This window comes from Mustela lutreola, chromosome 17 (genome assembly GCF_030435805.1).
Source record: "Mustela lutreola isolate mMusLut2 chromosome 17, mMusLut2.pri, whole genome shotgun sequence".
In the NCBI taxonomy this organism is placed as follows: Eukaryota; Metazoa; Chordata; class Mammalia; order Carnivora; family Mustelidae; genus Mustela; species Mustela lutreola.
Genome location: NC_081306.1, coordinates 37,743,765 through 37,757,659, shown reverse-complemented (window position 1 = coordinate 37,757,659; position 13,895 = coordinate 37,743,765). Strand labels below are relative to the sequence as shown.

Here is a 13,895-nt window from a genome sequence, read left to right as displayed (position 1 = left end):
GGCGCCCCTCCAATGTGATGGTATTAGGAGGTGAGGCTTTTGGGAGGTGATTAATTCCTGAGGATGGAGCCCTCCTGAATGGGATTAGTATCCTCATAAAAGAGATCCCAGAGAGCCCTCTGGCCCTTCCACCATGTGAGGACACAGTGAGGACACGTGAACCAGGACAGAGGTTCTCACCAAACACTGAGTCTGCTGCTGGCTTGATCGTGGACTTCCAGCCTCCAGAAATGTGATAGGTACATGCCTGTTGTTTAGGACCCTCAGGCTCTGGGTTTTTGTTATAGGAGCCCAAACAGGCTGAGTTATGTTCCCCGGAATGCGTATGTTGAAGTTCTAGCCCCTAAGGCCTCAGAACGTATTTGCATTTGGAGATGGGGCCTTGAAGGAGGTAATTAAGTTAAAAGGGGGTCACTAGGGTAGGCCGTCAGCCAATAGGACTGGTATGCTTATGAGAAGAGGGGGTTGGGACACAGACATGCACAGGGGGATGACCATGGAGAACACAGGGAAAGGACAGTGTCCACACGCCATGGAGGGACGCCGCAGGAGAAGCCCGTGCTGGGTGCGCTTTGATCTCGGACTTACCGCGGCCTCAGCAGACTGACCTGGGCTCCCCTGCTTGTAGGCTCCCCTACCGTGGGCAGTTGTGAGAGGGGTGCAGGGGCCTCTGGGAGGAATCAGCCAGGTCAGGAGGATTGGGGTTCAAGACCCCAATCACATCGCCAGCCCGCCATGTGATCTCAGACAAGTCACTTGCCCCACCGGGGCCTCTGTTCCTGCATTATGGCAACACCCCCGGAAAGGAGAGGGAGCTGCATGAACAGGTGTACAGGCCGTAGAGGCGGAACTCTGGTCCAGGCATCCTGGGTCTGAGCCCTGCCTCTGCCAGGGCCCTTGCAGGGTGTGGGACGTGAGGGTGGAGGACGACTTGACTGGACACAGTCACTGGCCGAGGGTTGCCCGGGTCCCTGGGCCTCCCTAGTCGAAGCCCCTGGAGCCACAGTGGCTTTGGGCTGGATCCCTCCAGTGGGGGCACGTGCCAGGGAATGTGTGCCTCAGGGAGGTGGGTACACGAGGAGGCCTCAGTCTCCCCCTCTGCTTCACAGAAGGCTGGAGGACCCCACGCCTTCTGAGGGAGGGGCTTCCGTTGTGTTCTGGTGGCAGGATGAGGCCGAGGGGCAAGGGCCCCCGGGTCGGGGTGGCGGATTGAATTGCGTGCCCCAGAAAGACACGTTCAAGCGTGTGGCCTTATTTGGAGACAGGGTCACTGCAGATGTGATCGAGGAAGATGAGGGCCCACTGGGGTACAGCAGACCTTTCATCAAATATGACTGTTGTCCTTGTAAGAAGGGGAGAAGGGGCACAGAGACTGACCCACGCAGAGTGGAGGGCGCCACATGAAGATAGACCCAGCGGGGGGGCCGCCGTGTGATGGGAGGGACAGAGGCCGGAGGGGCTCCTGCTCAAGCCCAGGAGGGCCCAGGAGCATGGTCATTCTAGCAGCCACAAAGAAGGGCAGTCTGGGGGCAGGGTGAGCAAACCGCACTGGGTTCCAGCCCCTGCTCGGCCACCCGCCCGCCCGGTGTGTGATCTGAGCCATCACAGTCCCCAAGCCTCACTCATGCAGCTCTGAGGAGGCTCCTTCTTCTCACCTGCATTAGTCAGTGCTGGCGGGTGGTGGGACCTCACCAGGCTGTCCCCTGGAGAGACGACTCAGGGCCTCAGCATGGGGGAGGGGTTTATAGCTTGGTGGCCTTGGGCAATCTAGCTTCTCACCTGCTGGCTCACCACCACGTGAGCCTCTTAACACACAAGGGCGACCTGGCAGTCTCCTCTTCTGACCTGACCTCGGAAGCCATGCCGTGTCACTTTCGCGCCTCTTGTTATAGGCAACGCCACCTTGGATGGGAGGAATGTCAAGGTCACGCTGCAGCAGGGAGATACCGCGTGTGGCCATTGTCCGAGGTTACAACGGGTCGTGACTGGCGCTTTGGGAAGGCCGGGACCATGCCCTATAGTGTGGCATGTTTTCACCTGGAGCTGGGATTGTGACCTGGTGTGCGGGTGGGTGGGGTGGGCAGAGACACAGGGAGGGCAGGAGAGACAGGTCAACAGGAGACAGGGAGGTGACTCTGCAAATGTCATGGGTCTAGCAGGTGGCTGAGTTAGAACTTGAACCCCTGAGGGGGAGACGGAGGGGGAGGAGAAGGAACACAGGGCTGGTGGCTACTGCAAGCCCCGTGGTGACTTTCTGTCTCCTTAGCAAGTCTCCATGGGGGGATCTGTCCCTCCGGCATCTCTCAGGTCTGATTTGATCTTGCCCTCAGAGAAGGGCTTGATGGGTAGAGAGCTGAGTAGGGTCTTCCTGCCTGGCGTTCTTCCTTTTACTACCAACTCTCCCTGTGTCCCTTTGGGGAGGTTCCTTTTTCTTGCTGCAGATCTGGCGTTGGCCAGGCCCTCCTGCACCACTGATGCTCCAGGGAGAGAGTAAGGCCAGTAGAAGCGGAGGGAGAATGGAAGGGTTGGGGGAGAGGGAGGGTCCATCCGTCCCCACGGGTGTTCTGTTTCTGGGCTTTTTAGCTGTGGGCCCCAGGATTCCTTTTATTTAAGGAGGTTGATAACGGACTCCTTCCAATACCTCTTTCCTCCTTGCGGACAGAGGGCCTGCCTGGTCTGGCCTGCACCCCGCTCCCAGGCCCTCCGCTCCTCCTCGTCTGCACTCGCCACCCTCCCTGTAGGCCAAACTGTCCCACTCATTGGACCGCAGGCTCCCTGAGGACAGGACTCTGGGCCACTCTGTACCACTTAATCAGGGCTCGACCCTGTGAGTATTTGTGAAACAGACAGGAGGGTGTAAATGCAAGGACATGAGTGTGTGGACCTTTAGGAGTGTCCTGACAACTGGAGTGGTCTGAGCAGAACCTCCCTGAGGCTTGCAAACCCGAGACCCTCCGGTGGCCCACTCCAGTGTTCCAGTTTGGTGATCACAGTGTTAAAAACAGGGCTGAAGACGGAAAACAAAACAACAGTTCAAAACATTAAAAATGAAAAAAACAAGAACAAAAACAACAACATTAAAAATGGGCAAACTTGTGCAGACTCTTCTCTAATGAAGATCTACAAATGGCTAACGAGCAAACCAAAAGGTGATCAACGTCACTGGTCCTCAGGGAAACGCCAATCAAAACCACAATGAGATACCAACTCCCCTACGTCGAATGGCAAGTGTTGGCGAGGATGTGGAGAAACTGGAACACTTGTGCCCGGAAAACAGCATGGACGTACCTCAAAAAATGAGACATAAAAATGCCACAGGATGAGGCGTCTGGGTGGCTCAGTCGTTAAGCATCTGCTTTCAGCTCAGGTCTTTTTTTTTTTTTTTTTTTAAAGATTAATTTTAATTTTTTTTTTTTTTTTTAGAGATTTTATTTATTTATGTGACAGAGAGAGATGACAAGCAGGCAGAGAGGCAGGCAGAGAGAGAGGAGGAAGCAGGCTCCCTGATGAGCAGAGAGCCTGATGCGGGGCTCGATCCCAGGACCCTGAGATCATGACCTGAGCTGAAGGCAGCAGCTTAACCCACTGAGCCACCCAGGCGCCCCAAAGATTTATTTTATTTATTTATTTGACAGACCGAGATCACAAGTCAGCAAGAGACAGGCAGAGAGAGAGGAGGAAGCAGGCTCTCCACAGAGCAGAGAGCCTGATCCAGGGCTCGATCCCAGGACCCTGGGATCATGACCTGAGCTGAAGGCATCGGCTTAATCCACTGAGCCACCCAGGCGCCCCTCAGCTCAGGTTTTGATCCTAGGGTCCTGGGATCGAGCCCCGGATCAGGCTCCCTGCTCGGCAGGATGCCTGCTTCTCCCTCTCCCACTCCCCCTGCTTGTGTTCCCTCTCTCGCTGTGTCTCTTTCTGTCAAATAAATAAATAAAATCTTTAAAGAAATAAAAATGCCACAGGCTCGGGCCATTCCAATTCTGTGTAGAGACCCCGAAGACTTGGAGGGTTATCTGTTCCCAGCGGCGTTCTTCACAGGGGCTATAAGGTGGGGGCAGCCCGAGTGTCCAGCAACAGACGCACGGATAAACAAAATGCGGTCCTGCCACACAATGGCACATTAATCAGCCTTAAAAAGGAAGGACGTTCTGCACCTGCTCCAACATGGGTGAAACCTTGAAGACATTACTCGAAGTGAAATAAGCCGGACACAAAAGGGACAGATCCTGTAGGATTCCACTTACGTCGCAGTATTGAGAGGAGTCCCGTTGATGGGGACACGAAGCAGAAGGGTGGGTGTCGGAGGCACCGAGGGAGGGGGTGGGAGCTGCTTCTGGGGGACGGGGTTTCAGTTTGAGATGATGGAAAAGTCCTAGAGACGGACGGTGGGGCTGCTGGCACGGAAATGGGAACAGACTTGGTGTCGTGAAACCGTGCGCTCAGAAACGGTTACGATGGCAAATTGTATGTTATGTGTATTTTGCCACAATTTTTAAGAAAGTGCCAAGGTCGGGGGGGAGCCTGGCTGGCTCAGCCTAGAGCACGAGACCCTTGGTCTTGGGTTGCGAGTTTGAGCCCTGTGTTGGATGTAGAGATTACTTAAAATCTTAGGTTCTTCTGTCCTTCCTGGGCACGGGGCGGGGCTGGGGGGCGACCCCCCCCCTTCTAGCACTGTTTCATTGGGTGTGGCCACATGATTGGTGAGTGCAAGTGACCTACCACTTCTGGGCTCTGGCGGTTGAACCCCCCCCACCGCCGCCCCCGCCCCCAGGCGGTGATCTTCCCTTCCCTGTGATGATCTCCCGTCAAGGTCCACAACTTGGGTGCCCGTAAGTGGCTAGGGTGCCGTGACGCGTCGCCCGGGCTCAGAGCAGACAACGTGTCAGGGAGAATACATTTTTATGTGTTGGGCTAAGCCTTTGAGACGTTGGGGCATTTTTGTTCCTGCAGAACAACAGACATTTACTGCCTCTCAGTCCTGAAGGCCAGAAGCCCATACGTGTGAGCAGGGTGGGCTCCTTCAGGGGCTGTGAGGGGAGTCTGGTTCTCGCCTCTCCCTTTGTCTCCTACAGGGCCGTCTCTGTCTCTGTCTTTTCAGGCTTCCTCCTGTATCTGTCAGTGCCCCCCTTTCATAAGGGCCCGGTCATATTGGATTAGGGGCCTGTCCTACTCTAGTATGACCTCCCCTTAACCAATGACATCTGACGCTGTTTCCAAAGGAAGTCACACTTTGAGGTCCAGGGGTTAGGACTTGAGTATCTGCATTTTGTGGGTATTCCATCTACAACAGGCAGCCTCCCAGAGGAGAGGGCTGGGAAGAGCAGGGCTGGAAAGGGGAGTGGGAGGAAGAACCCAGACACTTCCAGCAGGAGGAACTGAGTGAGCAGGCCTTTCTGGCACGGGCAGCTCTGGAAGGTTCTTAAGAGACTCCCCGTGGCCACAGAAGGTGTGGGAGTGCATTTGTGCCTGTGCTGGGGGGCTCCCTCCTGTTCATCTCCAGGGTGGAGACAGGCTAAGACATGCAGGCAAAGGAGATGGATGCAGGAAGGGGGGGGGGGTGGGCTGTCAGGTTTGATCTTCAGGATTTGTTTTTGACTTTCTGCTGACTCTAGAAATGGATCCACATGGGGGTGGGGGCGGGAGAAAGGCAGAGCGAAGAGGGAAGCTTTCAAAGCTGTAGCCATGGGAAATGTTTTTATTTTCTGCTTGAAAGAAAATGGCAAAGAAGAATAAAAAAAAAAAAAGGAGGTGAACGGAGAGACACACATTGTGTGTGTCTACGCATGCCCACGTGTGCGAGAGACAGACACAGAGGTCCTGGGAGCCTGAGGGTGTGGGAGGCTCCCAGGTTCCCGCTCTCAAGATGCCCCTGTGGGCCCTGGAGTCACAGTGAGGAGCACAGAAGGTGGAGGGCTTGGCAGAAACAGGGCTGGGGTTGCTTGCCTGCCACCCAGGCTGGGCGACCTTAGGAAGACCAGCCCATTTCTCTGGGTCACAGGGATCCTTGTGACCAGTGTATCTATGACAGGGGCACAGAGGCACAGGACAGATAGCCTGTCCTACATGTGCAAATAGCAGCACAGCAACAGGCACACTTACAAGAGCACTCAGAGATTGTGTGTGTGTGTGTGTTGTGTGTTAGACACCAGAAGACCCCCAGGGAGATGGAAAAGGTCCTTGTCCAGGTGTGTTCTGAGCCGGTATCTACAGCGGGTGTGGGGGAGCCTGGGGGTCTGCTCTCCTGAAGACTTCTCCTTCCGGCCCTGGAGTATGGAATTCGGGCCCTGCTCTCAGGGAAGACCTGACCTCACCCACCCATACCTCAGGCCCAAAGGATGCTGGGCTCTACATCTGTCCCCTTGCTTGGTGTAGTTGAGGGTATATGGTGCTACGCCTGAGCTGTGTGAACTTGTCACTTCCCCTTGGGCTTCTCGTCTGTCCAATGGGCACTATGGTACCCAAGCCAGAGGACTGTCAGAGCTGGCACGAAGCAGGAGCCAGTTTGCATTAAAAGAAAAAGCCAGCCTGGAAAAGAAGAAACTGGGAGTTGTGTGCCATGGATGGGGAAGGGCTTGGGTGTGCAGAGGCACAGGGGTCAGGGTAGTGGGAGGGGACAGAGGTAGGTCCGGGGGGGGGGGCACAGCTGGGGTGCACTTTGCTCCAGAAATCTGAGCACACACAGGCCTGCCAGGGGGTGCTCAGAGGTCCAGACAGAGCAGGGGCCAGGTGGCCAGAGAAGTGAGCCCCTAAAGGCCAGGCAGGAGGCAGCCTCCTCCTGGAGCCCTGACTCCCCACCTAGGTGCAGCCCCCTCCTCCCCCAACACACGTGCTGCCAAGCCCTCCATTAGTCACCCTGGCACTGACATTCATAAATCCCATTAGTCACACCCGCACAAACTCGCCTGCAGAGCACACCCAGTACACCCAGACAAAGAAGGAGGCCCCTGAAGAGGCCTTGTACATCCTAGAACTGTGTGGGCACCCCAGGCACTTAATAGACATGGGGCCCACCTCCCCCAAAGCAGGCAGCTCCTACAATCACCCCTACCAGCCAGGCACTCCCAGCCCCCCCAAATAACCACCGCCCCTCAATTCCAAACCTTCCCCGCACCCTCTGGGCACACAAGGGCCACGGTAACGCCCACGAATGCCCTTGGCCTCCCCCCTCTCCTGCCTCTCTCGGGAGTATGGCACCGTGGCCCTCTCCCCCTTGGGACCCGGCCTCGGTGGGGGTCTAACCAGGAAAACCATTCCCCAAGGTCAGCAGAGCTCTTCAGCGGGCAGCCCTGGGCAGCCCCGGGAGCTGATTTATTGGCGGTTTATTTGGAGAAACGCTAGCTATCGCTCTTGGATTCCGGAGAGGGGAAAAGAAAAAAAAAAAACAAAAAAACCAACACACAGGCTCGTGGTGGACTTTAACCTTGGGCTGAAACCGCAGCCTTTGTTTTCCGAGAGGCTTCCTGGGGCGCCCTGGCGGGGCTGGGGCCAGGGTGGGAGGCAGGGCCGGAATGCGGCCCTGCAGGCTCTTGGATCCCAGACGGCGAAGCCAGGGCTCCACTTCCTCCGGGCCCCGCAGAGCCCTCGCAGTCTCTTCAAAGAGGCTTCAAGAAATTCTAGGAAGGAGCCGAGGCTCCCACAGAAAGATCGTCTGGGGGCCAGGTTTACCCAACCTGCCTCCGGCCTCTGTCGCAGGCCGTTGCAGCAGTGTGTCACTGGCACGGGTTGGGGGAGGCGCCTCCGAGGGGTGAATGCCTCGCCTTTCCACGGCCGTCCCCATCGGAGTCCCGAGCAAAGAGCAAAGACCGTTTGGAGGTGTCTGTCCCCGATCGCGCACAGCCTGTGCGGCTTCTGAGAGGTGCCCGCGTAGAGGCCTGTTCCCCGCCCCTCTGGCAAAGAGACGCACGAGGCTGGTGACATTAAGAGTTATTATTGCAAATGCACCTTCTCTGGGTCTGTCCCCCAGATGCTCTGTGACTGTTCAGGTAGAAAGACCACCGCCCCTACCAGGCGGCCACTAGCGCCCCGCCGATCACCGCTCTCCCCATGGTTGGGCTATTTGCGCCAAAGCCGAAAGCTGGTGGCTGATGTGGGAGCCGACTCGGGGCTGAGAGGCGAAAAGTCCGGAGTATGCCTGGCATAGAGGGAGGGATGGGCTGGTGTGGGGTGGGGAGCTGGATGAGCCCCCGCTTCCCAGCATGGCTCCCAGAGACACCCTGCATGGTCCTCATCACACCGGGGGGAAAAAAAAAGAATAAAGGGGGAAAAGCCCATCTCCCTATATCCCACGCCGGAGGACGACTCAGGGCAGAACGATGGGGCGGCATTAAAGCAGGGTCAACAGAGAAGTGGGGCTGGCTGAACTCTGAAAAGATGATCTAACCCCGGTGTCACCCCTTAATGGCGGTGCAATTGGGCTCAAGCAGGTGGCCGTGCGCCCATTCCAGCCTCACCGAACCTTCTTAGGAGCTAGTGCCTGGCCGGTGGCCCTTCCCCAGGCTGCGATCTGGTGAGGCCCGGGCTGGCTGGGGTCCGCCGACTCCAGGTATGGAAGGTGATGGCACTGAATGGGTGAGTCCGTTTCTCTCTTTGGTGAACGGGGAAGCTCCTGGCTTGATTCCCTGCACCGTCCCAGGAACCCCAGGCTGTGACCGGGAGAGCAGGGCCCCCGGTGAAGTCCGGATGGGAGGCCGGCCAGGAGCACCAGCGTGTGAGCAGCGGGAAAGGAGGTCCTGCATAGAGATTTATGGCTGCATCCGGCCCCCTGTGCACCCAGCACGTCTCCGACCTCTCCGAGCCAAACAGTGGAATGGAAGACCCGACCCGGGGCCGGGGAAAGGGGCCAGGGCCGGAGGCGGAGCTGAGACACATCGGGATCTGCTGCAGCCGAGCCTGGTGCTTCAGCCACGGCTCTGCCCACCGAATGAGCGCTCTTGCCCCTTCGGCGTTCCGGCTTTGGCGCTGCGTCCTCTGGCTTTCTGGAGGGTTGGGACCCCTCGTGGCCAGGCTGGCTGAACCCCAGCTCCGCTGAATATGGCTGAGCCAGTCGCAGAAAACGGAGGGCGAGAAGGATGTCCCGGGTGCAGCCTCTCCGGGTTTTCGAGGTGCCCAGGTCTGGAGCTCCCTGGTTGCCAGACCAGGGACCTGGAAACAGGCTCTTTTAAGCCCCAGATCCGGCCAGGGCTTCCTGAGCGGGCAGCAGAGGCCGGTGAACGCTCGGGGTCCCCTTCACCAAGAAGCCAGCACAGCGTGGGGACATAGGTCCGTCCTCACCCCCCCAGACGGTTTGGGGCGACGGGTGGAGGTGGCTCAGGTGTCCTTGCTTACCAAAAATTGCCACTTTTCTCTGGGAGAAGGGGAGAATGTATGCAGGTGGCCAGCAACACCAGGGTTCCAGAAAGCGCTGGGTTCTGCCCGAATAGGGCAGCGTTTGCTGAGGCTCAGGGCAGAGCCACCGTGACAAAGCCACCACCGGGGAGAACCGGGCTCCAAGTTGGCCTGTTCTTTTTTAAAAAATTTTTAAAAGATTTTATTTATCTATTTGACAGAGATCACAAGTGGGCAGAGAACAAACAGAGCCTGCTCCCCGCCGCGCAGAGAGCCCCATGCGGGACTCAGTCCCAGGACCCCGAAATCATGACCCGAGCGGAAGGTAGAGGCCTAACCCACTGAGCCACCCAGGCGCCCCTGTTCTTTGGTTTTAAAACAAAGGGGAATAATTTTGTCAGTCGGTTCCCGTGCACAGAGCCCGACGCCTAGAACACACAAAAGGGCTCTCGGCTCCGCAGCCCAGGGTGGCCGCGGACGACTGCGCGGGCCTGGGCGCATTCTCCAGGAGCTAAGGTTTGGGTTTCGAGGCGGTTCTCCCCGCCCCACCCCCCATCCCAGCCGATTTTCTGCCCAGTCAGTACAAAACACACACGTATACACACACTGCGTCAACCCACTTTTTGGCCGCAGACCCCGCCGGGTAAACAGAGAAGTATGTTGGGGGGGGGCGGAAGATGGCGGCCAGACCCGGGCGGACCGCGGACCGGGCGCCTCCACTCCGCCCCGCACAGGGCGCCCAGGCCTGGCTCTGACATCGCAGTATGGTCCGCCAGGGCGGGAAGAGTGCTTCCCCAGCCCCCGAAGCTCAGCAAGGGATCCCCAGGGGTGCCCTACGAATGGCAGGGGTCTCTAAAAGGAGCCCGGGCAGCGCCCACCCCTGGGCCTGGGACCTGTCCCTCCCCCCGCCCCAAGATGGCTTCCGGACGCTGTTTACCCCGCGACTGCGGGGGCACCGGGGCGCGGGCCCAGCGGCGAGGGGCGGGGGACGTGCAAGGACCAGGGTGCGCACAGGTCGGCCGCGGCGGGCAGCCCCTCGGCGGGACCCGCTGCGCTCCCACGCACGCTGCGCTCGGAGAGCCGGCGCGGGCAGGCCGCCCTGGGTACCGCGCCGCCAGGCCCCGGGAGCAGCCGCCGCGTCCCCAGGTCCTGCGCCGGGGCCGGGCTCCGGCGGTGACTAGCGCGGCCGCGGGCGTGAGTGTGTGCCGAGAGGGGGCCTAGGGCCCACAAAGGCCCAGGAGGAGGAGGTTGGGGGAGGGGGGTCTCGCCTGCCCCGAACCGCGACCCTAATGAAATGCAGGCTCGGTTCGCCACGCAGACAAGGCACATACTTGGAAAATGCAAACGCCATTGGCAAATGCAGGGCAAACAGGCAGAATTTTTATTAGCAACTAAATGATTTATGGCGCACATACCCCGCCATCACAATTACGGCGTCTTGGAGCATCCAGGGGTGAAAACATTAAACATTTATAAAAATAGGCCTCCCCCCCCAACCCTCAAGTCCTTTGTATTCCCCACCTCAACTTTGTCAAGATACATATTTTTTGCCTGAGCTATGCGAAAATTAAATAAGAAAAAAAACACCCCCCCACAAAAAAACCCCATTCCAGATCCAGGGCGGGGATAATGGGGTGGGGGATCAGGGTCTGGGCTCCGAATATTGGAGGGCAACCAGGGGGGTGGGGAAACGATGGGGGCTCAGGCGTGGGAGGGCCTTTTAGGAACCCACAAAGGCCTTCGGATAAGGCTCAAGGATGCTCGGCGCCTACCGGGGCTGCGCCCCTACGCACAGACCCTTCCCCTGCTTCGGCCTCCAGCAGCCCCACGCAGCTCAACTGCACTTATTTCTGCAGTCAACCCCCTCCCCCAAGGCACACAAAACACAATACCTCCTTTTTCTAACCCCCCTCTCCTCTCCGTCTTTGCTGCTGGCCGTCCCGGGGCCGCACCGGGAACCTCCCGCCGCCCCAGCCGCCACTGAGACCTGCGCGCCCTGCTCCAAGCGCGGACACCGCCGCTGTTCCCCTCGGCTCCGGCTATTTTCGTTCCTTTCTTTACTTCTCACTCCTCCCTCCTCCCACTGCGGAGCTCTAGCTTCCAAAAGAGGGCAGCCTCGAAACCAGCGCAGAGGCTCCTGGAAGGGCAACTTGAAACTGCCCTCAAGAGGCTGAACTTTTTTTCCTCAAATTTATACTAGAATTAAATTAGACACCCCCAGTTCGCTTTCTCCAAGCCTATCCCCCCTCCCCGTTTTCGTCTAAAAGTGGAGAAAAGAAAATAGAACAAACGGGCGCTAACTAGCTCATTTTCCCCCCTCCAGAAAAGTTGCTTAAAAATGGATTAAAAAAAAAAAAGACCCAGCGATGCGAAAACGCTGAGTCCGCTGCGCGGGGCGAAAGAGCGGGCTTCTCTTGTTTTAATTAAAATCTAATCACCGCGGTTGCTCTCCGAGGCAGGATCGGCAAGGATTTCTGCCCCTCCAAGCTTCCATTTGAGGGTACGTAATGCCCAGCCGGGCACGGGTCCCTGCGGGGCTGTAGAGAGGGTGCGGGGCCCCAAGGCGGCCCCTCCGACCGCGTCCGCAGTCCTAGCGCCCGCAGCCAAGTAGGTTGCCGCGGGCAGCTCCCGGCGACTCAACCCAGAAAGGATTTTGCTGAAAGCGCAAAATAAAAGTACAAAGTCTGGGGGATTGGGGCTCCCCTCCCCCTCCCGCCGCCGCGGCCAGCCAAGCACTTTTTGGGCTTGGCTTCTGCTTCCTCTGAGCTCAACAGATTTTTTTTTTTTTCCCCCCCCGGTCTCGCCCTCCCTGGAGGGGGCGCGGCGGATGGAAGGCGAGAGAGGACCCCAGCCAAGAGGTTTTTAATATTACACTTTAATAGGTTTCAGAAGGCCCCGTGGAGAAATGCTAATAGGCTGAAATGTCAGAATCGAGAGGGAGTCAGTTCGCGCTCAGCCGATCTAATCCTTTTTTCTGCTCTGATTTTTTTGGGGGGTGGGGTAAGGGGAGAGGAGCGCCCACGCAAAGAAAGGCTTTGGGGAAGGGCGCGCGGTGCAAAGCGCCGCGGCCCCGGTCGGGGCCGAGCGGGGGGCGCGTCCCGGCCCGCGTTTCTATAGGAACCCCTTTTAGAAGATTAGAGACTCACCCGCTACCCGCCGCCGCGGCCTCTCCAAAATATTAATCAGTAACCATCTGACACCGCGTTTCAGGGAGGGACCCGCAGGCCGAGGCTAGGAAAACGGCCTTCACGCCTGCCCATCCCACCCAACCGCGCAGCCGGGGGAAAAGGAATGAATCGCTGCTTTGTTTTAAAAGGGGGAGTTAAAAAGGGAAAAAGCAGCCCTTGTCTGTTTTGGCGTCTCCAGCGCGCGTTCTGGAAGGCGCGCCCCAGGGGAGGTAGGGGGCCAGGGCCCGGGCGCGGGGTGCAGCCCGCCGGGCCCCAGGCCCTTCCCGGCTCGCTCGGCTTGTCACCTCCTCCTGCGAGCAGGAAGCTGACAGGCGGCCCATTAAACCGCGCCTTGCAAAGCCCTGGATTGCGGCGACAACCATCTTCCTCTATTTTGATCACTCAGCCTAGACGCCGAGGGAGGGGGTAGGAAGAGGGAGGAGAGGGAGGAAAGGGGGGGGTCCGAGCTGGTGGAGGGGGAGGGCTGCCTAGAAACGGCCGGGAAAAATTCTCACCACCAGTTTTGATCATTCAGCCCCGCCGTGGGGAGCCTGGAAACTGCTGGAGCCCCTTGGTCCGTAATTGGTTTTATAGGAATGGCTGAGGGCCAAGGTGTTTACATGCGCGTGATTGGCGGTGGGCGCGGCCAATAGATGGAGGCCGGGGGCCGGCCTGGGGGGGGGGAGGCGGGCACCCGGGAACAATGCGTGTTTCTTCGCTGGAGAGTACTCCCCTCCCCCAGCCGCCCCCTCCCCCCTCCCGCTGGCTTTTTTTTTTTTTTTTTTTTTTTTTAGATCCAGCGAGAGGAACTTGAAAGGGGGGTTGTGTAATGTACCTTTTCCAATCCCGGGCTGTATATGGAGATTTGGGATTCTTTAAACCGGCGCTACCTGGATTTTATTAAAAAGCGGGGAGCTCCGCGGGAGGAAAGCTGGCTTTTCCGGGGGCTGCGGGAGCCGGGCCGCGGGAGGGCGGAGGAGTTGGCGCGCCGAGCGCTCGGCCCAGGGAGCGGTTTTCTACCAAAAAAAGGAAAGGCGGGCAAAAAGTGTGAGGCGGCTGCGGGTGGCGAAGGGGAGCAGCAGCCGCGGGATGGCGGGCAGCACGGGCGCCTAGCCACGCCGGGAGCCGGGGCCACCACCGGAGTCGCAGTCACCGGAGCCCAGGACCGGGAGCCCCGCCGCGCCAGGTACGCCGCCGGGCCGCCCGTCCGTCCCTGGCCGGGTGCGACGGTCTCCAAACTTCTCCGGCTGACCCCCCAAACCCGCCGCCCCCTCGGGGAGCGCGGGGGGGATCCCCGCAGCTCTCCGGCCCCCAAGAGCTGGATCGGGGACCGGCGTCGGGGAGGTGGGGGCACCCTGGGAAGGGTGGGGGCGGGCCATGGTGCCTCGGGCGCCCACCTGA

The 13,895-nt window shown here is 58.7% G+C and overlaps 1 protein-coding gene across 6 annotated transcripts in view; it reads left to right on the top strand.

Moving 5' to 3' along the window:
* Positions 1 to 13,290: 13,290 nt before the first annotated feature.
* TNRC18 (trinucleotide repeat containing 18) overlaps positions 13,291 to 13,895 on the top strand; it is an 83,741-nt gene continuing 83,136 nt past the window's right edge. For 4 of the 6 annotated variants that reach the window (XM_059155095.1, XM_059155094.1, XM_059155090.1 and 1 more), the window contains exon 1: positions 13,291 to 13,680. The gene's annotated coding sequence lies outside the window, so the exon portion shown is untranslated. The remainder of the gene's footprint in view (positions 13,681 to 13,895) is intronic. The other 2 variants (XM_059155091.1, XM_059155092.1) reach the window with 1 other exon arrangement.